We start from the raw sequence: 27424 nt of genomic DNA on the forward strand, positions 1-27424 counted from the left end.
ACCTTAGGGTGCCATCCTGTACTGGATAGGATGGGTGAATCTGTCAATTTTGATTCCATTCAGTTCCTCATTTTTTTCCAGCCATCTTTGTTTTGGACCACTTCTATGTCAATGTATAAATCTTATTTTTAAAGGTCTGCATGTATTTTTGAGCGCATGCCTCCTAATACACACATTTTTGTGTTCACTTTCCCCCTTCAAATGCATGCAGTTTTATGTACATCCTTTGCTAATGTATGCGTTTTGCAAGCTATTTCATCCATAGTAATCTGTTTCACTGTGTCATTTTAAATATTGTGCACATATTTTATGGACACTTGTCCCTGGTGTTTGCATTTGGGGGCATATTTTTGGGGAGTGGAGAAGTGTAGTGTTAAATTCAGAAAAGTGGATTTTTTTTGGGTGCACAACTCTGTTCCAGTTCACTCATTCATCTGGCAGGTGCATATTTGGTGAATTCACATTTAAAAATCTCACACATTCCTAAATTGTAATTACAGTGACTGAAGTTTACTTGGAATTCCCACTATGCTGACAGAACACTAGATAAACCAACCACTTTGGGGTACTATTCTTTTCCTCCCATTTCCACCATGTTTTTTCTTCTTGTCCTAGGCTGAGCATGTATTGGATATGATAGCCATTCCACCCATGTAGCAGCATTTTATCTCCAGTCCCCAGCATAGTTGTAGTTTGCAGCATAGGATTGGTCTGTTAGTCATTCAGTAACAAATATTTTGCAATTTTGTATTGCTAAGTTCAAAAACTTTTACACATTTCTGTTCATCTTATGCTTCATTCAAGATTCCAAAGAATCATAGAATCATAGGGTTGGAAGGGGCCTACAAGACCATTGTGTCCAACCCCCTGCTCCGTGCAGGAAGCCTGATTCCCAGGCGATCTCCCATCCAAGTACTAACCAGGGCTGACCCTGCTTAGCTTCTGAGATCAGATGAGATCAGGCACATCCTTTGCTCGAACTCAGGAAGTAATATAATTAGTCAATATCTTGCAGGGGTTATGTCTAAATATCTTGGTCAAGAAAAGAAGAAGAAGAAGAAGAAGAAGAAGAAGAAGAAGAAGAAGAAGAAGAAGCAGCAGCAGCAGCAGCTCCCCAAATGAGTAAAATACAAAACAAAGTAACCAACAAACAGAGGGATGTTCTGAATACCTGAATACACATGTGTATAAAAAAATAAAAAATAAGCCCAATATATCTTGGACCATAAACCCTATACAACACCATGGCCAGATCTACACCTTGTGTCATATTGTTACTATCTCATCATGGCGATGCTATATCCCTCTTGCACATTTATACCTCATAGCACACATCTGTTGTAGTATTTTGGATAATACACAATAAAAAGCAGGAAATAACACTAGAAAAGCAGTATATGGACTGCTGTATAATAAAATCATTTTGTTTTATTATACACTGAATAGACCATGGTGTGGATGAGACATGTTTGAACTCATTTAGAAGTAATTTACAATACAGAAGAACATTCTATATCAATAAGATTTCAGTATGTAGAAAAAGGTTGATTTTAAAAAAAACTATTAAGAAAAAGTATTATTATTATTATTATTATCATTCCACCTTTTTCCAAATACTGGGACTCAAGGCAGATTTATAGCATTAAAATGTGTACAGTTAAAACATATAAATAGAAATATACAAAAGCAGAAGACTGATGTAGTTGGCTCTGCTAATTCCAATTTACTATGAGGGTTTATTTTATAACCTCATCTACCTTGCACATGGCTCTAACAGGAAGTGTCTCTAAATTACAATTATTACCTCAACAACTATTCAGCACATTTCTGTTGGACAGACTGAATTTCCCACAGAAGCCTTGTTTCATGTAGGAAGTATGAACAGAATTTAAAGTAAATATGATAGATAAATTTAAGATGACTCTTACTTTAATCCATACTTTACACTACAGCTGTCTTGAGTGCCATTTTATTGGTAGAAAGGTGGGGTACAAATCAAATGAATAGATACAATAAATAAATTTCAACACCGATGTGGAGCTGCATAAGAAAACAGCACAGTAAGGCAATTATTTTTAAAATCTTTTTTATTGTTTCAACAAAACAAAACAAGCAAAAACATAACAAAACTAAAAAATTGAAATATAACAACATACTCTGAAGTCCTCATTTTCAAATATTACATCATTCTAGTAAGAAAAAAAAAAGGAGGGGGGAATAGATTACACATAAACTTCAGTAAAAGCAGACCAGATATCCAAATATAAGCCCATTTGCTTATATAAGCCCATAAGCCCAGGCGGGCCAACATATATACCACTCTTTTAAATGTTGCTAGTGTTGTTAAGTCTTCAATCCATTGTGTATAGGTGGTGAGCTTTTATCCTTCCAGTATTGTAGTATCAGTCATTTAGCAGCCAAGAGGGCACGAAAAATCAATTTATGCTGACTGTGTTGTTGTTGTTGTTCAGTCGTTCAGTCGTGTCCGACTCTTCGTGACCCCATGGACCATAGCACGCCAGGCCTTCCAAAAAAGCAGGTAAATAGTTGAAGAGGACATGTACATCAGTAAATTTTAAAGAACTTCCCAACACAAAGTTTAGCTGTATGATAACTTCATCCCAAAATGAAACAGCTGTTGTGCATTTCCAAAACATATGAATAAAAGATGAATAAAAGAAGCATTACCTGCATTAAACCTCCAACAATTCGCTGAGTTTGGCAAACTGTTCTTAAAGAGACTTTGTGGCAGCCAGTAAACCTGAAACAAAAGTCTTTGCTGAATAAGATGTCACCAGAGGTCTATAGAGATCTCAGATATACATGCCAAAATGGCAGTCCATTGATTAGGCAAACCAGGACATTCTAATTCCCTGTTCCATTCATGCTGTAGACCCCATTTATCATATTTATTCACTGATAATAAGTATTTGTAAACGCGAATCATGGGTCTATATACCTGGTCAGCTTTAATAAGTGTTTCCAATTGCAAAGGGGACTCCAAGGCAGTAAAAGCAGCTGGAACAAATCTAATTACTAACAACTGTTTCAATTGCAAATACACTGTAGCAGGCAAATCAAATTTATCTCGCAAAGTTGAAAATGGCAAAAACTCATCATCAACACCCAATAATTGATACAGGCCAAAGATTATTTATCTGTCCAGGTCCACCACCGAAACATTTTCTTTCTTATTCTTAGATCTGGATTTCCCCATAAAGTCAATTTGGCATGGGAAAATAGGTCAAACCGTAGTTGGTGTGATATTATACACCACACATCTCTAACCGCCAAGATTGTGGGAGGAGCTCTATCCACCTTAATATGCCAGGAATCTAATGCCATCCATTTGGAGAAAGGTCCCAGACAGGAAGATTCCAAAACAAACAATCAAACCTGAGTGGAAAAGACAAAAAATTAGTATAGGTCAACAAATAAGCCTGATGATACGTAGCAAGATCCAGAAAAAACAAACCCACCTTCTTTAATCGGAAGTTGCATCATTTTCAAAGATATTCTTGGTGGAAAGGAACCCCAAAAGAATTTATGAAACAAAGCATTAAATTTCTGGAAATATTTGCCAGGTATAAGCAAGGGGATCCCATATATAATGTAAATAATTCGAGGTGTAGTATTTATCTTACATGTATTAACCTTCCCCCCATAAACTCAACTTTAAGGATGCCCATCTATCTATATCTTGTGAAATATCATTAATCAACTTATTTAAATTTAACTTAATCATTTGAGTTATTTCTAGGGATAATTATTCCCAAATAAGTAATTAACCCGGCACCATCGAAATTGTCAATTGCTTAATACACTAGAGTAAACCCTATCTCCGATCAGTAGGGATGTTAGAGAATTCTGCCATGGATCCCAGGGGGGCTGAATTCCAGTGAATTCAGCCCCCTGGAATCCATGGCGGAATGGATTCCCACCCCTCCACCCCACAAAAGCCACATGAAATGGAGCCTACCTGGCTGCTGTCGGGCTGGTGCTGATGCAAAAGGCGTCCTGAGTAGGGGACTCTATTTGCATCCCTATGGTAGCCCGTGATAGGCTACGTAAATATTTACATAGCCTATCACGGCTAAAGCAGGGATGCCAATGGAGTCCCCTATGCCATTTGTGTTCCCATTTCATCCATGATAGGCTACGTAAATATTTATGTAGCCTATCACGGGCTACCATAGCGATGCAAATGGCGAGAATCCTCCCTGGCAACAGCCGGACTTCCGGCTGCTGCTGCCACGCTGCAGATGCAAATGGCGGCCACTATGTCAGCCCCCATTTGCGTCCGTGCCTTAGGCCATGATAGGCTACATAAGTATTTACATAGCCTATCACAGCAAACAGCAGGGGCACAAAGTATTTACGTAGCCTATCATGGCCTAAGGCACAGATGCAAATGGCGGCCACTACAATAGCTGCCATTTGCAGCCACAGAAGCCCGGCAGCGGCCGGAAGACGACCTGGAGATGCCGCCACCGCATCTGCCGCCACCGCCACCAGGTAGGTCCATTCCGGGGGAATTTCAGGGGGGGTAGTCCTTTCCACCACAGACTCCGGGGGGAGTCCGTGGCGGAATTGTCCAACATCCCTAGAAAAAACTGAGGGGAGATATGATAGTGCTCTTGAAGTGTTTGAAAGGTTGTCACAGAGAGGATGGCCAGGATCTCTTTTGGATCATCCTTGAGCTCAGGACACAGAATAATGGGCTCAAGTGACAGGAAGCCAGATTCCGGCTGAACATCAGGAAAACTTCCTCAATGTTAGAGCAATATGACAATGGAATCAGTTACCTAGGGAGGTGGTGGACTCTTCCACACTGGAGGCATTCAAGATGAAGCTGAACAACCATCTCTTAGGGATGCTTTGACATAGATTCCTGCATTGAGCAGGGGGTTGGACTCGATGGTCTTATAAGCTCCCTCCAACCCTACTATTCTATGATTCTAAGAAGAGAAACATTAAGGCACCAAAGATTGGAGTCCCTAGTGTTTTCAGATAGGGATGGCGGAGAAATCCGCCATGGATTTCAGTGAGGTTGAATGCACTAGCATTCGGCCCTCCGAAATCCGTGGTGGAATGGCCTCCATTCCACCACGGAATGGAGGCCATTCTGGAATGGCCCCCCCATGTATTCCCCCCCGGGATGAAGCTTACCTGGGGCGGATGTTCTGGCGGCGGCGGTGGCTGGTCTTTCGACCAGCTGCTGCGGCCGCCATTTGCATCTGCTGTTTGCCATAATAGGCTACGTAAGTATTTACGTAAATACTTACGTAGCCTATCACGGCAGGCAAAAAAAAAAAACAGCTTATGCAAATGGCAGTGGCTACAGCGGCCACCATTTGCGTTCCCTATTTTTCGCCGTTTTAGCCTATGAAAATATTTATGTAGCCTAAAACAGCGGAAAAAAAAGGAATGCAAATACCACCCACTATGCTATTTGCGTTCCCCTTTTTTCCCCACTGTAATAGTAAATATTTACGTAGGCTAAAACAGCGAAAAATAGGGAATGCAAATGGCAGCCTCCATAGCCGCCGCCATTTGCATACGCCATTTTTGGGGTTTTTTGCCTGCCATGATAGGCTACATAAATATTTACGTAGCCTATCATGGCAGCCTGGCTGGATGCAAATGGCGGCCGCTATGGCGGCCGCCATTTGCATCTGCAGCAGCCAGTCCACGGCCAGAACTCCAGCTGCGGATGGCCCTGGACGGCTGCTCCACGGAGCTGCCACGGAGCAGAGCTGGCCGGGCAGGATTCTGGGGGGGAGGACCGGATCGCCTCCCCCCCCTTGAGGATTCCAGGGGGAGGAAAGGAGTGCCTCCCCCCCCACTGTGAATCACATCCGCAAAAAGGTAAGTGACTTTCGTACATCCCTAGTTTCAAAATATTGCAGTTCCAAACATACTGGGGCATGATCTGACACCACCAATGTGTCAATCTTACAATCTTTTATTTGACATACCAAAGATATAGAGAGCAAAAAATACTCTAATCTAAAGCAATTATGGTGAACCTATGAAATAAAAGTGTACTCTGTATCAGCAGGATGTAAAATTCTCCAAGCATCAATTAAACCATATTCCATCATGTAAGCATGGCTAGTCTCACATCAGATTGAGTCTTAGGGGGAGGTGTACTCCTATCCACCAAAGTATCTGTCAGGAGTGCCCTAGCTGCCTTTTACAGTCCCCTCCAATAGCCAACTCAGGACACAGATGACGAGGATTCTTTCCAAGGCTTTATTCCTTTATTACTTAATGACTCTTACAGATACTATCACTAGTGACTAAGCAAGGAACTGCACTGGAGAAAGATAGCAGAGTAGCCTATGCTCCAGGTATGGCAGTTGGTCCCCATTTGAAGGAGAAGCGCGGGAAGACCCTGAACTTATGGGCTAGGGAGAGATCCCCCCTCTTTCCCTTGGGTCCTTGGGACGCAACCATTGTTTGAGCGCCAAACAAGCGGAGTGCCTCCTTTCGGTGCCCTCCATTTGTCGTCACTCCCTGCGTCTGCGCTGAGCATCCAGCAAGCCCCCCTCCAGCGCTGTCTCACTGCCAGGGTCACTATCTATCCCAGGAATGCTGGCAGGAGGAATCTCTGCCAGCTGCTGTGCTTCTGAGAGATAAGCGCGCTCCTCTCCCACGGATTGCTGTTCCTCCTCAGAATCAGAAGTGCTCTGGGGCTCTATGGGCTCAGTTTCCACCCTGACAGTATCTAAGACACCCACAATCAAATAATCATATGTGATATCAACCAGTTTAGCAGAACAATCATGAAACATAACCAGAGAATCAATATTAGCCCCATATGCAGTGATCATAGCAATTAATTTATCCACATACTTCCCAACAAGGATCAAAAATGACCCGCAATGTCAAGAATCGCCTGTTGAACTGAAATAGAAAGTTGCTTACAAATTAAAATTGCAAACCCTTTACACTGTGTTGAAGTTTCTGTAACATAAACCTCACCAACCCAGTCCTTTTGCAGCATGTGTCCATCTACAGTAGGGATGGACAAGCCCATCTCTGTCTGGGATTGGGGAGCTTGCCGAACTGCCCCCCAGAACTCACACAGCCCGGGCCTGCTCCGCAAGCTTCCTTGCTCTCCCTTCCTGCCTGTGAGCTGCATGAGCTGCCCCTGTTCCTCATGCCAGCTGTTGAGGGCCAGCATGAGGAAGGAGGGCTTCAGCACAGCCACCCCCCAGCCTCTTGCCCTGGCCTTCTCTAGAGGAGGCCAGGGAGAGAGCGCTGGAGCGTCCATCACCCTTCTTCCTCATGCCAGCTGTCAAGGGGTGGATGGGAAAAAGGGCCTGGGCGGCCAGCCCCTAGCCTCTCGCCCTAGCCTCCAGCAGGTGGGGGGTGGGGGAGAAGAGGATAGGTGCCTCCTTCTTCCCTCCATCCCCTCCTGCTACAGCAGCGGCAACTAGGAACAAGCTGGTCATTTTCTGTAAGGCCAGGAAAACTTACAGGAAATGATCAGCCTCTCCCATGCCACTGCTGCTGTAGCAAGTATGGGGGAAGGAGGAGAGGCGCTGGCTTCTTCCCCTCCCTTTGCTGAGGATGCGGGCACCCAAGCTCTTGCCCAACTCAACACACCACAAGTCAGGCAAGGGCTCAGCTCAGGTCTGCGAGCTGGTGTCTGGGGGGGACAAACTGGCAACTTCTCGCTGGGATTCGAGCTCCAACCAGACGCTCACGACATCCCTAATCTACAGCCATCAGATGCATTTCTTGTAAAAAAAAAAAATGACGATATCAACATTTAGCTCTTTTAACTTAGAAAGAATTATTTTCTCCTTATTTATATTTTCAGCCCCTTGATGTTCCATGAAGTCAGAATAAGCATTGAAAAAGCAAAAGCAAATTATTTGCCCCTCCACCCAAACACATCTTTCCAGATTTGCAAAAGAATAAATGAAATTGTATAGAGTAAGTAGCATGACAGTTGCAGCCTTAGTTTATATTTAGGACTAACCATATCAAACACTATCAGAATAATTTTCATTATATAGAAAATGAGAGAGGAAAAATTACTCAAAGGTATAAACAATAATTGAAAATACCACCCCAATTAAAATCAAATAATCCAATTTGTGTCTAAACCTTTTATCTAATTCCAAAAAAGAAAAAGTGTAAAAAACCCCAACCCAACCAAAAAAACAAAACAAAATAACAAAAACCAAAAACCAAAAATGAAAAAATAAAAACATTTGCCTTCTGTTTGGACTGACATGCAACTACAGTGCTCAGCTAGGCCCCTCCAACATTTATTTATTATTTATTTAATTTATTTACAATATTTATATACCGCTCCTCATCAGAAGATTTCAGAGCAGTGAACAACATGATAAAGAATAAAACAACAGGTTAAAAGAGTTAAAACATTTTTAAATAACATATTGAATGCCTATGCAAATTAAGATTACAAACAGACTTAACCAGCAAGAATTATTATTATTATTATTATTATTATTATTATTAAGAATAAGAATAAAACCAAATGGGTATTTAAAGTACTATTTTATTTGGAGATTATATATATCTATATATCTATATATATATTTACTGATAAAACTTATAAAACAAAGTTTAATGTGATAATTACATGTATAACCCATGTTTAATCCACATACGTAAATATTCACACATGCACACACAAATTATATATGTGTGGTTATACGTATGCAAGGGAGGATAAAAAAAGTAGGGATGGGGGAGAATTTCTCCCCAAAACTTTGGGGGGCCGAGTGCCAACGTATTCGGCCCCCCGAAGTAGTTTCGGGGAGAAATTCTCAGCACCCCCCCACACCCCCCCCTGGGATGGGACTTACCTTTCACGAATGTCCCTCCCGGCGGTGTGTCCTGGCGGTGGTTTGGCAGGTCGTCGACAGGGGCAGGGGCGGCAGCCGGTCTTTTGACCGGCTGCCACCACCGCCATTCCAATAAAAGTAAAAAAAAAAAACGCCCCCGTGATAGGCTACGTGACGATTAACGTAGCCTATCATGGCTAGATTTGCAAAGTCAGCCGTGATAGGCTACATAAATCATCACGTAGCCTATCATGGGTGACTTAAAAAAAAAAAAGTGCGTACGGCTAATGGCAGCCCCCATAGGGAGCCGCCATTCGCGTTCCTTATTTGGTCGCTGTAGTCTACGTAAAGATTACGTAGACTATGGCAAAAATAAGGGCAACGCTATTTGCGTTGCCCTTATTTTCGCCGTAGTCTACGTAAATCTTTACGTAGACTACAGCGACCAAATAAGGAACGCGAATGGCGGCTCCCTATGGGGGCCGCCATTTGCGTACGCGCTTTTTTTTTTTAAGTCACCCATGATAGGCTACGTGATGATTAACGTAGCCTATCATGGCTGACTTTGCAGATCTAGCCGTGATAGGCTACGTAAATCGTCACGTAGCCTATCACGGGGGCGTTGTTTTTTTAAAAAAACTTTTTATTTCGTGGCCGGCAAGGCGAGGCGCCTCCCCCCTGGCCTGAATTTTGGCCGGGCGAGGAGGGAAGCCTCCCCCCCTGGCCTGAACTTCGGGGGGAGCAGCGAAGCGCCTCCCCCCCACCGCGAAGCAAGCTGCGAGACCAGGTAAGTGACTTTCGTGCACCCCTAAAAAAAAGAAAGGGGAGGAGAACAGAAGAAGAAGAAAGAGAGAAAAAAAGGAAGAAGCAATAGAATGTGATGCAGTGAAGTCTGACCTGCTGCCCAGACTTACTATCAGAAAATGCAAAACCAGACAAGGAAATACTGGCTAGCAATCAAAAGAAGAAGAAGAAAAAAACCCTAGCTGAAGATTCAAGGAGCTGGGGAAGATAGCTCCTTAGTTTTAAATTTGATGCCAGTGAGAAATGATTCTGCCGTATCAGAACTTAACAACTTCTTCATCTGGCCTTTGAAAAAAATGCAAAATGTGGTAAGATATTTGATAAGATATTGCAAATTGATTTGCTTTGCAAGATTTCTCACCTTGGTAAACTGTCTTCTTCTATCAGCAATTTCTTTAGTGTAATCAGAAACAAACAAACAAACAAACAAACATAATCTATGATTGGCTGGCCCCCATAAACTCTCCTCTCTGCCTGGGTTTACACAGCAGATATTCTTTAGTGGAAGCCTGTAGAAACTGAACAATAAAAGGCCCCACTCTAGAAGCTCATGTAGATCCAGGAACACAATAAGCGTGCTCAATATCAAGTGGAAAATCAGGAGGCAGTGCCAGCAACTCTCACAGAAATTTATTCATAAACTCAGCAAGACAAAGGTCTGTCGCCAACTCTCTAAGGCCAAGAATATGCAGATTAGCTGTCCAAGTGAGAGTTTCTAATTGAGAAATTCGAGCAGATAATACACTGTGAGAGGCCTCCATTGCAGTTTCATGAGTAGTGATCCGGTCTTCAAGTGCATCAACTTTTGACTTCATCTTTTGAAGATGAACATCTATCGAATCTACAGACCTTTGTAGAGTATTGATGGAATCCTGAATCAATTTCAACTGTTCGAGCTGCTTTGACTGAAAGGATAACCACATTTTTTTTTAAAATCAAAACAAGTAGCTCTTCTCCTTCAGTTGCATCTTTTGAAACCTTTGTGGGGGAGGGGAAGCAATGGTGGCATAGATGGCATTCCTAAGCTTTTCTTCCTTTTCGGATTTAGCCGTGGCCCTTCTTGCCACCCAAAGCACAACAAACAGATATAAATGTAGAAAACAAAAAACAAAAGCTTTAAACAAGGTTAATAGCAAATACCCAGATAATGTGACAGTCTCAAAGAGGGTGTTTGTTTGTTTGTTTGTTTTTAAGCTAAAACTCAGGAGAGACTCAATGAAGATCCAGTCACAACACCATCTCCAACCAGAAGTCTCTCAGGCAATGATTGAGCTAAACTTGGGCATGACTAAATCAAAATGAAACCAATGGAAAGAAGTAGAAATGGGACTTGATCATGGCTAACCTTAGCTAGATACAAATCAAGGGTTCCTGGTGGACAGCTGGTTGGGAACTGTGTGAACAAAATGCTAGACTAGATGGACTCCTGGTTTGATCCAGCATGGCTCTTCTTATGTTCTTATGATTTCAGATTATTTGATGCTTTCTTCTTATTAGCTGGCTGGAGCTCAGGCCTCATCACAATGGAATAGCATGGGGGGGGGAGTTGCTGAATAACACACTATTAAGATGGGGGGAATCATCCATGATGACCATATATTATGAGTCAATATTAGTTAAATGGGATTGCATTTCATCAAAAACAATGGAACAACGTAGTTGTGATTAACTTAAGGCTTGCAAGGGGATGTAATCATGATGACCAACCTAAGCTGAAATAATGCAATAGAATCATATTCTTTACATCTTCCCTCTCATTAGCTGATGCTTATTGTTCAAATCAGGCCTCAGCAAAATGACATAGCACTTGGGGCAAAAGATGCAGAGTAGTAACCCAGCACTGGAGGATAACATGGGGAAGATTTCCACAGCCACCATGTATTTCCCCTTGGTGCTGAGGTAGGCTGGAACAAACAATAACCAAACACTGCAAAAGACCAACATGCTGAAGGTGATAAATTTGGCTTCATTAAAACTGTTGGGTAACTTCCTGGCAAGGAAAGCCACAGTAAAGCTGACAATAGCCAGGAAAACCAAAAACCACAAGACACAATAAAACATGATAGTGGACCCTTCGTTACATTCCAGTACAATTTCTTCTGTCACTGACTGCATGTCAAAATCTGGGAATGGAGGAGAGGTTCCTAGCCACACAGTGCAAATAATTGCTTGAACAAGGGAGCTAGAAAAAACAATGGAGCTGGCCAGTTGTTTGCCCACCCATTTCCTCATGCTGGATCCTGGCTTGGTAGCCTTGAAAGCTAGAACCACAATGATTGCTTTGGCCAATACAGAAGAAACTGCCACTGAGAAGGTGATACCAAAAACAATTTGTCGAAGGAGACATGTCATCTCCTTTGGGTGTCCAATGAACAGCAAGGTACAAAGGAAGGAGAGGAGGAGGGAGAGGAGGAGAGTATAGGTGAGGTTTTGATTGTTTGCTTTAACTACAGGAGTGTCCTGATACTTAATGAAGATCCCAAGCACCCAGGTTGTGATGAAAGAAAAGGAAAGTGCAACAACGACAAATGTGATGCCCAAAGGCTCTTCATAAGATAAAAACATTATATATTTAGGAATGCATAAATCCTGGACATTGTTTGGATACTGATCTTCTGGGCATTGAAAACAGTCATCCATGTCTCAAAAGGAAAACATAGTTTACAGTATATGGAGGCCTATGCAATAATCAAGGCTCAACATTACAAAGCTTTGTTCGATGATTGCTACATCAAATTCTGAAATTCAAGTTTGTATACTTCTCATGCAGTTGTAATACACTGGGATGTCCAGAGGCATCTCAGACTTTTGAACCTCAGAGAACAAAAGTAAGCTCAACTCCATCATTGAAAGTGCATTATCTCCCTGGGTACTGCAAACCTGGAATTATCACTATCTCCATCTTGTCTAGATATTACAGCTGAACCATAAATAAATAAACAAACACATTAGCAGCACTTTTTATGGACTGTCAAGTTCACACACACACACACACAACAGTCATTGATGCTTGGGGGGATGGACACAAAGATGAGTGAAATTCACCTATTGCATAGAAGCAATACCCACCACCATTGTGATGTGAAAAAAAAATGTTTTAGACCTTATGGAAATGGGTGCCTATATGCCAATCTGTGCACATGCAATATCACAGTTGTAATGATAGTTTATCATTTGGAAACACCCCATTATTTGGGACAGTAATCACTCTTTCTTAGGAAATGGTAATTTGCATGCCCTAAGATCACATGCGTGATACTGAAGCAGAGGAAGACCTGTGATTGCAGCACAAAGTGTTGACTGACTCTGGAGATTAAAGCTGTGTTTCATTCTATCCCCGGTTTCTGTGCTTATTACAACAGCCATGGCTATTACAATTGCAGGGCTAGGGGGGCTCCAGGCCCCCATCCACCATCTGAGGGGGGAGGGCACTAGGTAGCCCAAATCCCCAGCTTTCAAATTAAAAAAAGCAAGTTTCTAGCCTGTGTAAAACCCAAAATATGAGACAAAATGTTCAGACACATTCCAATCAGGTTATTGGAAATAGACAATTGTTTATTGAGAAACGAGCCTGCTACCACCTTTCGGTGTGTTTAGCCTATGAGTGAAGGCACATCTGTGGTCAACAGTTGGCCAAAGAGAGCAGAGTGGAGCAACCACTTGTCTGCAGAAGGGACTTACTAGTTCTTTTTAAACTCTCCCCTTCTTTTTCTACCCTTGTGGAATAGTGATTACCACCCATAGAAAACAATTGGGAAATCCAGAATTTTAGTGTAGCTTTGATTGAGCAGTAGCATATCTAGCCCCAAACACTAGGTAGCAGGAATAACAGGATATGTTCCTGATAGCTCAGACCTTATTTCATACCGCCCATCCCAAATGTTATTTTTATACTATATCTGAAAACCATTTAAAACACACACACACGATGCTACATGCCTCTTTTCTGTATCACTCATGCATGTAAACGCACACAGTAATTCAATGCATAAATGACCATTTTCCATGCTGGGGGGGGGGGTATGATCATAGTGAAAGACAATTATGTTTTCCTAGTACATAAATGTTTATTTTATTGCTTTATTGCAGTTACATTCTGTCTTTCCTTCAGGAGCTAAATATATTCCCTGTTTTTTTTTTACTCACAACAATCTTGTGAGGTAGGTGAGACTGACAGGAAGTGACCGATCCAAATCATCCAGTGAGAAATGGTAGGCATTTCCTGGTCCTTCTCAGGCAGCAAAATGACTGTGTATGTGTATGTCCTGTTTGGCTGTTGTGTCTGGATCAGTCAGTGAGTCAGTTTGTGTCTCTCTCTTGTGTGTGAGTGGGGGGGGAGAGAGTGCTTTGATGTGTTAACTCTGTGTGTGTGTGTGTGTGTATGCACAAATGCCAGGTGTGCATTGAGTATTGGGGCAGAGTAAGGGCCCACTACAGATGGCTAGCCCCAGAGCCCATCATGGCCTTGATCTGGCCCTGACAACAGCTAACATATTTTATAATTTCATTTATTAAATACAGCTTACCCGTCTGGTTTGAAATCTTCCCTTTGGGACATGGAAGACAATCATAGCAGCAAAATCCCTTCCCTTCTTTCTTGGTCTTACTATAACCGGAATGGCAATTATCATTGCACAAGGAGAGAGGTCTTTCCTGTGCATGAAGGAAAGAACCAAACGTATTAATGTTCAGAAGGAAACGTTTTCATAGTCTATTTATTTATACATTATACTTCTATACTGCCCAATGCCTAAAGTTCCATGAGCAGTACACAAAAGAATTAAATATAGAATGATAAAAACATAATATAAACCTTTAAAAGATCAAAACAAAATAAAACCAGAGTAAGAACCACCAGCAGGTCTAAAAGCACAATCACATATCAAAATAATAATAATAATAATAGTAGTAGTAGTAGTGATGATGATGATGATAATAATCTGAAGGCCTCAAACAGGACTAAAAAGCCGGGGGTAGGGGTTGAAGGTCTTCACCTGGTGCCCAAAAGACCACAACATAGATGCCTCTTTATGGAGGGCATTTCGCATTTCACCACCAGGATGCCACCACTGAAAAAGGCCCTTTCCTTAGTTTCCACCTGTCTCACCTCCTTTAACAGGGGCATCTGGAGGAAGGCTTCTGAAAATGATTGTAGGGTCTGGGCAGGTGATTCTTCAAGTAACCTGGCACCAAGCTACTTAGGGCCTCAAAAGTTAATACCAGCACTTTGAATTGTGTCCAGAAACAGACTGCAATCTGTGGAGATCACAGAGTACTGGTGTAATATGACCATTAATACTCTTGCTGCCCTATTTTGGACCAGCTGAAGTTTCTGGACCATTTTCAAAGGCAGCCCTATGTATAACGCATTTCAGTAATCCAGATGAGAAGTTAACAGAGCACTGATAACTGTAGGCATGGTATTTGTGTTCAGATGGAGTTGTAGTTGGTATATCCTCCTAAGCTGATAAAGAGTGCCCTGTGTCTCCAGTGACAATGCTGGATCCAACGGCATGACCAAACTATGAACTTGATCATTTGGGGGAAGGCAACCCCATCCAGTAGAAGTTGAGCGCTACTTAGCCAGGCAGATGACCCCCACCCCATCCCATTAACAGTACCTCTGTCTTGTCTGGATTGAGTTTCAGTTTATTGGCCCTCACCCAGTCCATTACTGCTGCTAGGCACTGGCGCAGAACAACCACTTCCTCACTTGGAGAGGAGAGATAGAGCTGGGTGGCCCAAAATCATACTCTTGATTCAAGAGAGCACTTCATATGCAACGGGTTCTTTGAAAATAGATATGCCGATAGTGAACTCATTCTCCGGTGCTTATTCTTACATAGCCAAAATAGCATCATCCACACACAAGAGAGAGGTTTCAGCATTACTCATGAGAGAACCTTAAAGTCTCTATATACATGTCTTCCTGATGTAGTAACAGTGCATTGGCATTCAAAACTCAACTGGAGTGTCCCACCATTGAAATTGTCTTCTTTTCCTGGATTCAAGTCTCCTGTGCAAATTATCACCCTCTCCAACTTCTGTGACTATTAAGGCTGAGCCTTAACACTTTATAGGGCATAAAATGGGATCTTCCTATCTTCAGTTCAGTGCCTAGGGCAGAGTATGCAACATGCTGCCCTGTTTTGGCCCTCACCAAGTCCATTACTGCTGCTAGGCACTGGTGCAGAGCAACCACTTCCTCACTTGGAGAGGAGAGATACAGCTGGGTGTCATCTGCATATTGGTGACACTTCAACCTATCTCTCTGGATACCTCCATGAGCAGTTTCATGTAGATGCTGAACAGCCTTGTTGAACAGCCTGCAGGATAAATCTAAGTCCTGTGGAACCCATAGCATAATGGCCAAGAGGCAGAATAATAACCCCCAGCACCACTTTCTAGAACCTTTCAATCCAACTAGGAGTAGAATGACAGCAGTGCAGTACTACCAAAACCCAGCTCAGAATGCCTATCCAGAAGGATACCATGGGCGATGGTATCTTAAGCCACTGAGAGGTCCAAGAGAATCAGCAGGGTCTCGCTCCCCCTGCCCCTCTCCTGGCAGAGGTCATCCATCCCACAGAGTGATCAAGGCAGTTTGCATTACAAAGCCAGACCTGAAGCCCATTCGACATTGATCCAGACAATCAGTTCCATTCAAGAGTGGAGTTGACCAGAATTCATCCTGTTAGTCAACCTGATGTTTAAAAACTGGGTGATTGTTGGCATGGCATAATGACATTGCTTCTGGGGAGCAATTGGTACATAATGGGCTGTATCATAAATACATTATTTTACCATATGGTAAAGGCCTCTGGGAAATAGTCCCACTGCCTCAAAACATAGTCCAGTTTTTGTTGAATTGTATTTTCTAAATAGGGAACTTTCCCATAATGACCTACCATTTTGTGCATCTGTCAATACTGCTGGGTTACATAGTGTATGTTCTTTTTTACCTTTCTTATTATTCTTTATAACTAAATGTTGCTTTCTGCTATAGTCTTTGGCATCACTAAATCCTAAGGAGTCACACTGGAGTCCAAGGCGGAATTCTCAGCCATCCCTAAAATTTAGAGGAATAACCTCTTAAGTGGGGAGCCTTATGTACTCATGCAGGTTCCCTGTACAACTTAGAACTAGGGATGGGAGAGACATTCATGTGGTTCACATTTTAATATGAACTTATGTAATTCTAGACTTTCAAACACATACACAAAGCAAAACTCACTTCTCCTTTGAAATTTTCACTCCTCTGAATTTCTCAATGGAATTCTCCCATCAAAATATCCAAACCAAAATGTGTACATTAGTGAAATTAACATTAAAATGCATTATATTAGGCAACATTGCATACAAAAACGTATGCATTTGGAGATGTATTGATCTGGGGTCCTGATTCTGTCAGGGGCCAGTCAAAATAGATTATTTTTGATCACCAAGTTGAAACAAAGCCCCTTGCCCAAAAGGATGGCCATTTATTGATAGAGAATAAACACAGAATAAATATGAAAAGAAAGCTCCACATCTCATCAGCTGATGAAGCTGTTATCGCTGGGTTTCTCTCTAGGTCCCAAGAGAGATGAGAAGTTGTTCTTAGAGCCACACGTTTCTCGAGGCCGGTAACCCGCTTTCCCCCATGGAGCAAGATCACACTGGCCTGCTCTTAGCACGGACTGATATAGTTCCCTCCCTGTTTCATGAAGATGCTCGTAGCATTGCAGGCTGGGAAATCAGTCACCCTTACGCTGAGAACAGGGCCCCAACATTACATCATGGGAAGGGGAGGCTCTCAGCTCCTCCATGAGAATCAAGGCCTGACACCCGTAACTTCAGGAGGAGGGAGCTTGGCGTAGGCCTTGCAGCTGAAAGGTTTGTTGACATATGGAGCCGCACTTGCTTGATACCAAAGAGCTCATGTGAGAGGCCCCCTTTGGGTAGCTAAAGCATGAAAAAATCTACTCACTATGTGAAGGTACACCAGGCTCCATACATTCAAATAGCAAATGGGACAATGTGTCAATTCATACCTCTAACTCCTTGGCAGTTCTTCCAGTGTCAAACCCACTACAGAAGACATGCACACAAAAATGCATACGAATTTTCATGTGAACTTAAAAAAAAATCTCAAAGTTAGGAGAAACTGAATTTAAGATTGGAAAATGAGAAACTGCGGGAAACTGAAATTGACACACAATGGATGTGTGTGTAGAGAGACTGGACTGTACATGCTGTGCACCTTATGCATGGTGGAATTCTTTTAGGCTATTTTCTTTGATAATGTTTTATATTCAATACTTTTTATTATTTTATAGTTTACACTCTTTCATTCACATAATCAAGCTTTATTACTTGCAGTAGAGAGTGTTTCTCTGCTTCTCTCTATGACGTTTAAATTACTTTCTAAACTTACTCTTTCTTTCCAATTCATGGAATTGTGGCTGGACATCGGCAAGAGTGCAAAAGGATCAACCCTCAAAGTGAAGATTGCCGAGCATGCTTTGGAGTGCATAATCGTGCCCACTGCATGGTAGTGTGGGCAGCAAAGAAGGTTTATTTTACTGCCTCCATTGCATCCTCAAGTAGCCATCCAGCGGAGCTCTTCCAGATGGTCCAGCGGTTGTTAACATCTTCCCCAGTAAATGGGCCCCTGGCCCCGTCGAGGACCTGCTGTGACCTTTTTGCATCATACTTTGAGGACAAACTCGCTTGTCTCCACAGCAACTTTGATGCAGTTGTTAGCATAGTTCCAGTCGAGGTGTCTGATGCCACCATCTGCCTTATTTTGTGGGATCAGTTCCAGTTGTTACAGCCTGATGATCTGGACAAGATCCTTGCAATAATGCGACTCACCATGTGCCTTCTTGATCCCTGTCCCTCCTGGCTAATAAAAGCTAGCCGAGGGGGTATGACTGGGTGGGTCCAGGGAGTGATAAATTCTTCCCTATGGGAAGGGGTGGTCCCTGCTGTCCTTAAGGATGCAGTATTACACCCACTCCTGAAGAAGCCCACTCTGGGCCCAACATTATTAGACAACTACCACCCAGTTACAAATACCCCTGGGGTGCTTACATGTGTAGGAGTAAGTTGCATTGAACTCAATAAGACTTACTTCTGAGTAGATATGCACAGAGTTGGTTCTCCTCTCCATTTTAGCCTCACGATGTCACCAACAAGGCTGGATGTAGAAATAGAAAGTTTAACAGGGGGAATAATACTCGTGCAGGGCTCTAGACTGGCATGGTCATTTTAAAAGGTTTTTTCTTTCTTTCAAGCAGCGTTGCTTTAAACAAAGAGTGCATCCCTCAAGCACACCTAGGGCCTTTTGGGAAGCCCAGAGGAGAAGGAAGTGTTTTGGCTGAAAGTAATTACTGCACTTCTCAGGGCAGGGGAAAAATATGTAAATATCTACGAAAAATAGCCTTACTTACAGAAGTTATGCAGAATTACGGCTGTTTGTACGGATTTATCTTTGTAATTCTTGGAGCAGAAAAAAAAGAGGAGAATTCCGGGGGCTTGCGAACGTCGAACGATGGTACGGAGTACTGGCAGCAAACAGCGGAAGTCAAGCGACATGGAAGGTACACAATTCATACATCCCTAAAGGGGGGGGGCGGAGATTGGGTTACTTTTTTTTCTCCTTGATGTAGCCATCCTTCTCTTCAAAGAGATCTTGCAGGTCCTCAAATATTGTTAGTATTTCTTAAACCATTCCTCAGATATTATTGGTATTTCTTAATCCATAAACTACAATGGAGCACTTCAGTCTTGATTTCTCCTAATTAGATAGGAGTTTCAAAATAACTTTGAGCGATGATTAAGCTCCAGCAGACTGGTCTCGAAATCCAGCCCCCCTGCTCCTTCATGGAGAGGACTAAACTTCCAAGACTTCATCCAGATGTGCTCTTTGCCTCCCCTTTTAATTCCAGGGGAGAGATAAAAAGGTTTTTCAACCTTTTAAAAATCTGTTTGAGATAGCATCCCATGGAGGCTCTGCAGAATGGTGCCAACTGGAAGTCCAGTTTCATCCGATGTTACTTGAAGCAATTTGGGGGGCTCACAGAGGGAACCTTTACATCACCCCCCTCCCCAAATATCTGGAATTACAGTATATCAAGATACAATATCATTCAAACACAGGCATTACAACCGAGCATAGTGGATGTGTACTTGGAATTTCAAAAGGTTTTGACCAAGTGGCGAACTTAGTAGTCATGGAATAAAAAGGTTGGTACTTATTAGGGCTGGATAGCCTCACCTCCATCCGCGCTCACCGGGTGCTTTCCAAACCGCCTCTGCCGCCCACCTGCCCGGGGAGCACCTGGTGAATGCCACAGGGCCACCCATCCCCTTAGTGAGCCTCCATTTTGTGTAACAATGGTGGCTTGGCGTTTTCCAGAAATGTAATGTTGCACACAGGGGCCATTTATGCAACATTACGTGCACAAATGGACCATTCATGCCTGTAATATTGTGTAAATGGCCCCTTTACAGCCACCATTTACATAACATTACATTTCCGGAAACCCCTGAGCTGCCATTTTTACGCAAAATGGCAGCTTGCTAAGGGGACAGGAGACTGCCGGGGATTCGTGGGGCACACGGCACTTGGTGCCTGGGTCCGGTAAGTGTGTGGCAGCACAGCAAATGGGATCTGGGATGGAGACTGCCAGACTCCACCCTCCTCTCAGACCACCACAACATCCCTAGTTCTTACAGACTGGTAACTGATTAAAGAATGGGAAGCACAGAAAAGGAATAAATGAACTGTTCTCACAAAGGAGGGATATAAGAACTGGGGTTCCCCAAAGATCTTTATACACATCCGTCCAAATTATGTGAAGTCTGAGGTTTGCTGTGAGCTGGCCAGGTTTGTGGATGATACCAATTTATTCAGGGTGGTTAAAACAGACAACAGCAAAAACTCGAGATGTATCTCTGCAAACTGAGTGAAAGGGCACTAAAATGGTAAAATGCAGTTCAATGTATGTGTAAAGTGATACACTTTAGGCAAACATTCTTAACGTCACATATGCACTAATGGGGGTTTAGCTGGTGATGAGATTGATTGGGAAACAGATTTTGGGGTCTTAGGCTGATAACACAATGAAAATGACCTGTAGTGTGGCAACTGTGTGTGTGTGTGTGTGTGTGTGTAAGAGAGAGAGAGAGAGAGTGTAAAATTGCAGGTTTTATGTTATGGGTCATTAGGAAAGGGATCAAAAATAAAAATGCCAGTATTGTAATACCTTTATACAAATCTATGGTGTGCCCACACTTGGAATACTGTACACAGTTCTGGTTTCTGCACATCAACAAGAAAATTGTAGATCTGGAAAATGTGCAGAAAAAGGCTCCCAAACTGATCAGAGGCAGTCCCCATAGAGGTTACAAAATCCATAGAAATTTAATTAGGAAAAAAAAGACAAATGAGGGGGCATGATATAGGTGTATTACAGGGGAACAGTTGTGGCCCTATGATAAAGGTCAGTTGGATTAATCCAATTATGCCATTATAACCAGAAATCAGGGGGAGTAGATTCTATGAGTTGTACTGAGAAAATATCCCAACAAATTTATCTGAAAGATAGGAGTTCAAGAGAGGAGGGTTTGAGGATGGTCCATGCCTATACTGAAGGAGAAAGGACAAGTAATGGCTTATGTATTTAAGTGTAAAATTGAAGAGTACCCACAAACAGTTTGAGAGGGTGTGGCTGTAATTGCGAGCGGAGATGGGTTAAAGAAGACGCAGACAACAAGCTTGGGTTGAAAACTGGGCCACATTTATTGAAATAGCTGCAAAGGGGTAACTAGGACGGGCATCTAACTGTGTCAGTGGCTAGCTGGCACTTCTTGGGTGAAAACATACCCAGCCGTGATCTCGCCATCCCTCCGGACTGCCCCTTCTGGGGGAGGTAGACCTTCCGGTGTCACCCCCAACCCGGTGCCGCGAAACACCTGGGTGAGTGAGTAGGGTTGGTCTCCCAGGCAACCCTTATCCCCCCGCCGAGCCGCACAACCCGTTCGGGGGGCCCTCAGGCGTCACCTGTCACCATAAGGTGCCTCTGCATGCACACCATCCCTACTTTCCTGTTTTGCCCGTCCTAGCCGCCACAGGAGTCACAAGCCTAGAGCTTGTGAAACTCCCCCCACCTGCACAGAAGAACTTCCCGCAGGCCCCTTTGCAGATCAGACAGACATATGTTATTCACTAAATGAGACAGGTGGACACTGTCCTACCTGTAACACTCCCTCCATGTCCACAAAATTCCCTGGCGGGTGGTGCATCCATCACCTCAATAAGCCATTTCTCTGTGCACTTTCCAACGTGCCCTGCCACTGGCAATGTCATTCCATTCCTTCCCATTGATCCATGGGAGCAGTGAGGGCTGCAATAGGCTAATTCCGGCCAGGTATGTCGGACCACCTGCATCTCAACCAAGGCCTTTTCCATCAGGTCCTCGCCTGGCTTACAGCCAAAGTCATTCCCTCCAATGTGCAGCACCTGGACCTGAGGAGGAAGACTGACAAACTTGGTGGGACAGAGTGAGGAGGGGACTCCCAACGTATGCCATGTCTATGGAGCCACTGGATCTTAATGTGACAGGGTGACAGAAGCTGAATTCTGAAGAAGACATACAAGCTCTTCATGCAGCTCCAGACATCAAAACGTGCCCATGTAAGAGCACCCGTACCGGCGTACAATGAGTCTGCTGGTTTAAGGAAGAAGCACATTAAGGGAAACTACACAATTGCCCTTAAGTCAACAGCAAACCATTGAAGTGATAAAAAAGGAGGCCCCTCCTCAGACCCGTGGCATGCCATAAAAACCCATAAGGTGCCGCCAAAGCATAATCCGTTGACTTGCGTTTGGCCGTGGGCCACTGCCGTGCCCTTGCCATGCCGATCAACTTGATCACCAAATAAGTAAATGGATTACCTTGGGCCAGACCTGTACTTTGCAGCAAATCAAGGCCCTCCGGGACAAGTCGGCCTTGTGAGCCCAGACCAACCCTGCATTCCGTTAGGGCTGCTACGTGGAACAGGGAAACGTCTTATTGGAAAGCTCCAGTGGAGGGCCATGACCCCCGGAGCCTGAAAGGGGTATCCGGAGAGAGAGGGTGGTTAATTTACTAATGCAGGCAAACATCTGTGCCCAACACTATCTTGCACGCCGAAACCTAAATTCTGACATGGAGTCAGTGAAACCCACCTTTGTGGGCTGGAAGACTAAATGGCCAGCTTGTGACTTATGGTCCCAATAGTCTGTTGTTCCTTAAGGAGGCGTGAAATTGTGGCCAATGATCTATAGATAAGGGCCATGAATCCTATCGCTGAGGTTTTGCATAATGCGCGGCACACACACCCTGCTCTGTCGCAGGCGGCTCCTGTATGGAGAGCCATGGAATGCAGGCTGGCATGCCTGGCTTCAGTATCCCGATCTCTCATAGTGCTGCAAGGATGGGATCTGGGAATGGAGCACCCACAGGGCTAAGGCCCAGAAGATGTTGACCTAATTTCATGACAACGCATCGACAATTGGGTTTGCCTAACCCGGCACATGGTGGACCCAGAACCAGATGTTGTAATACTGACTCTGGAGCGCGAACACACTGACACATGACATGACCCTCCAATTTCGGGAGGACGGAGAATGCATAATGTGGTCATGTTGTTATAGTGAAGGGGGGGGTTACTGACTTGGTTATAAGGTTATCCCTCAATGTGCTTGGCGGGGGCGGCAGCCTCCACTCTACAGGCCTTTACCCACTGCTAGGGTTGGTGGAGAATTTCTCCCCGAAACTTCGGGGGGCTGAGCGCCAACGTGTTCGGCCCCCCGAACAAGTTTCGGGGAGAAATTCTCCTTACCCCCCTGCCCCCCGCACCCCCCCTAATTGGGACTTACCTTTGCTGAATGTCCCTCCTGGCGGCGGGTCCCGGCGGCAGTTCATCGGGTCTTTGTCAGGGGCGAGGGCGGCAGCCGATCTTTCGACCGGCTGCCGCCGCCGCCATTCCAATAACACTAAAAAAAAAAAAAAATGCCCCCGTGATAGGCTACGTGATGATTAACGTAGCCTATCACGGCTAGATTTGCAAAGTCAGCCGTGATAGGCTACGTAAATCATCACGTAGCCTATCACGGGTGACTTTAAAAAAAAAAAAAAGCGCGTACGGATAATGGTGGCCCCCATAGGGAGCCACCATTCCCATTCCTTATTTGGTCGCTGTAGTCTACGTAAAGATTACGTAGACTACAGCGAAAATAAGGGCAACGCTATTTGCGTTGCCCTTATTTTCGCCGTAGTCTACGTAAAGGTTTACGTAGACTACAGCGACCAAATAAGGAACGCGAATTTTAATTTCGCGGCCGGGCGAGGCGAGGCGTCTCCTCCCCGGCCTGAATTTCAGCCGGGCGAGGCGGGAAGCCTCCCCCCCGGCCTGAATTTCGGCCGGGCAAGGCGGGAAGCCTCCCCCCCAGCCTGAACTTCGGGGGGAGAGCAGCGAAGCGCCTCCCCCCCACCGCGAAAAGCTGCGAGACCAGGTAAGTGGCTTTCGTGCACTCCTACCTCAGGAAGTTCCATAAATCCAATATTGTGCACATAACAGCCATAAAGGCACCATCCACACAATATTACAGGTGTAAATGGACCATTTTTGCCTGAAATGTTGCATAGGTGGGGCCTTTATAGCCGCTCTGTGTGCAATATTAGATTTACAGAAGTTCCCGAGGTGCCATTTTTTCCACAAAATTGCAAGCGCAGGAGCAACAGGCACTCAAGGATGGCTCAGAGCAGGTGAGCATGACTTGGCAAGCATAGGGGGGCATGAGAGTGGGTCTAGGGGGTGCACAAATGGGGGCAGTAGTTTGGCGGGCACCTGGAAGACCCAGACGGGGTGCTGGCATCCATCCATCCCTACTAGAGACATGTGTTATGTTAAGAAATAACCCAACTTTAGAGAACATAGCACTATGGGACTCTCTCCCCTCCATTTTAATGGAGGGTGAGGGGAGACATGATATAGGTGTACAGCATTTATGCATGGTGAGGACAATGTGGATAGGGAGACTTTTTTCTCCCTCTCTCAAAATACTAGAACCCGGGGTCATCCCATGAAGCTGATTGGTGGGAGATTCAGGACAGAAAAGGAAGAACTTCTTCACACAGCACATACTTAAACTATGGAATTTGCAACCATGAGACATAGCGATGGCCACCACTTGGATGCCTTTAAAAGGGGGTTAGACAAGTCCCTGGAGGAGAAGGCGATCAGTGGCTACTAAGCTTGATGGCAATGTGCTACCTCCAATACCAGAGGCAGTGAGCCTATGTACACCAGTTGCTGGGGAACATGGGTGGGAGGGTGCTGTTACGCTCATGCCCTGCTTGAGGGTTCCCAGTCGACAGCTGATTGGCCACTGTGTGAATAGAAAGCTGGACTAGATGGAGCCTTGGTCTGACCAAGCATGGCTCATATGTTCTTACGTTCTTTTTGTTTGTTTTTTAGAGATGTACTTCAAATTATTTTTTTCATTTGGATGTTTGTTTTAGATCTTCTTCCACCTCACCTTTCCCTTCCTTGTTTATGAAGTCCTATGCCTTGTTTTAGAAGTTGCTTAGCCCCCCTCCCCCCATGTCCTTTCAGGCTCTGGTGGGCTGAAGGCAGGAATTTAAAAGAATTCTGCAATTGATTCAAATGAGTTCACTTTTCTGTTTTTCTTGAGCTGTGAGAATTCCACAGACTTGTGGACCAGTGTTGTTGTTGTTGTTGTTGTTGTTGTTGTTGTTGTTTTACACTTTGGATTTGCACAAATTCACACTTATACCAATGCTCATTGGTCCAAATGGGTTGAAATTCTTCTACATCCCTAAAAAAAATAATCTGATTCCATAAATGAAGGGGTGATGGAACAAGAGACACCTGACAATCTTCCAAACACAGATGGATTGGATTTAAGAAAATCTGGATTGCCCTAGCTGGAGGCACTGCATCTGCATGCCAGTTTGGAGACAGAATCTTTCTGGGCCAGCAGTTGATTTGCCCTCCTGTGGGGTTGTGGAAAGCATTGTGACCTGGTTTCATACATAGGTGAGATGGGAAGCAGGACCAGTCCACCCACCTGGCTGGCACTAGGGATGCACAGACTGTGTGGAATCCACTCCATCTGTGTTTCATTGATTGTCAGGAGCCTTTTGCTCTGTCGTCAGCATACAGACAGATGCAAATATCTTTGTTTTTGTCATGCCGAAAATTACGCAAATAATTCTGTAAGAGGATGCATAAGAATTTTCATAATTTAGCTTAGTATGCAATATTTACTATATTATCCCCCATTCCATTCAACATTTCCACAGCAGCAACTTGCACTTTTTCAACTAATAAATATGCATAAATTTCAGGAAAGCTAAAAAAATATTCTGAAAGTCCACGGACTCTGCGCAGCCTGAGGGGCCCCTCTGCAACAGATTCTGCAGGTCGGATTCTTAGAAATCCAAGCTCGCTTTAGTCCATCTCGAATTTCTCCAGCATCCCTAGCTGGCACTCTACTTAATTTCCTAGACACCCTTTTTCTTTTCTTTTCTTTTCTTCTTATATTGCTTTGTCTTCTTATATTGTAAGCATCCTCCCAGTCTTTTTTGCTGATTAATTGTAAGCTGCTCTGGGAGCCTTTTTTGGCTGAGGAGTGGGATACATCTATTTCTAATTAATTAATTAAGTAATTACATTTTACATGTAGCCTTCTTAAATGTAATGGAATTCCATTAATAACAACCTTTTGTTTAACGGGTTGTGATAAATGATTTCCATGTTCACTCCAGGTCCAAACTGCTGGGTGATTATAGCTGTTAATGGCCATGCCATTAAAATACATGGGACATGTTATTTAGGCAATATGCATATGGTATAGAATCCTATGCTGAGGTTAGTTCCAGCTGAATCACTGCCTTGGAGCTGGATGTCTCTCAGTGCCACATGGTAGACCTAAGTCCCAAATTTGTCTGTTCACTGGAATAGACTCAAGAAGTCTACGCAACTGAAGCTATCATGCAACTGAAGCTACTCTTCTGTTTTACAAGTACCCAACTGGCAAGCAATACCATACACATCAAATGGCAGAGTTGGAAGGGACCCTGAGGGTCATCAAATTCAACCCCCCTGACACCAGTAAAGCAGGTTAAAACTTTTTTTTTTCCTTTTAGCCAGTTGAGGCTGCAATAGTGATGAAACCCCCTTTATAATGGTTGATGTTCACCGGTATAAAGATGGAACCTCAGAGTCCTCATCCTCAGAGTCAGAGCTACATCAGTGATGACAATGATGAAGGACCCACCTAATGGGGAAGCAGAGTCCCTACCCCACCACCTCACACAGAAGCAGTAAGATCCTTTCTTTGCAAGATCTCCAGACACAGGTCCCATGTTCAGAGGCAGTATACCTTTGCTTACAAAAGAGGGAAGATCTCTCCCTCTCTCTCCCACACACACACATGAAAATACACTGACCTGGTTTTAGGGATGGCGGAGAATTTCTCCCCGAAACTTCGGGGGGCCGAGCACCAACATGTTCGGCCCTCTGAACAAGTTTCGGGGAGAAATCCTCCGCCCCCCCGCCCCCCACACACCCCCCGGGACGGGACTTACCTTCGCCGAATGTCCCTCCCGGCGGCGGGCCCGGCCAGCGGTTCAGCGGCTGTTTGTGCGGGGCGGGAGCGGCAGCTGGTCTTTTGACCGGCTGCCGCCGCCGCCATTGCAATAAAAGAAAAAAAAAACGCCCCTGTGATAGGTTAT

The 27424-nt window shown here is 44.0% G+C and overlaps 1 long non-coding RNA gene across 3 annotated transcripts; it reads right to left on the reverse strand.

Moving 5' to 3' along the window:
• Window positions 1-2066: 2066 nt before the first annotated feature.
• LOC146342547 (uncharacterized) lies at window positions 2067-27411 on the reverse strand. 3 transcript variants are annotated; one of them, XR_014784141.1, is made up of 5 exons: window positions 27278-27411; window positions 14159-14285; window positions 3319-3396; window positions 2689-2761; window positions 2067-2524 (listed from the first exon to the last, which is right to left on the reverse strand). It is a non-coding gene; the product is annotated as an uncharacterized LOC146342547 (long non-coding RNA). The 3 variants fall into 3 exon arrangements; XR_014784140.1 differs by lacking the exons at window positions 14159-14285; window positions 27278-27411 and adding an exon at window positions 5170-5251 and having other exon boundaries at window positions 2078-2524; XR_014784139.1 differs by lacking the exons at window positions 14159-14285; window positions 27278-27411 and adding an exon at window positions 3980-4228 and having other exon boundaries at window positions 2078-2524.
• Between the last annotated feature and the right edge of the window lie 13 nt (window positions 27412-27424).

This window comes from Heloderma suspectum, chromosome 6, assembly GCF_057233095.1.
Source record: "Heloderma suspectum isolate Gila_16-S chromosome 6, 16-S_ref, whole genome shotgun sequence".
In the NCBI taxonomy this organism is placed as follows: Eukaryota; Metazoa; Chordata; class Lepidosauria; order Squamata; family Helodermatidae; genus Heloderma; species Heloderma suspectum.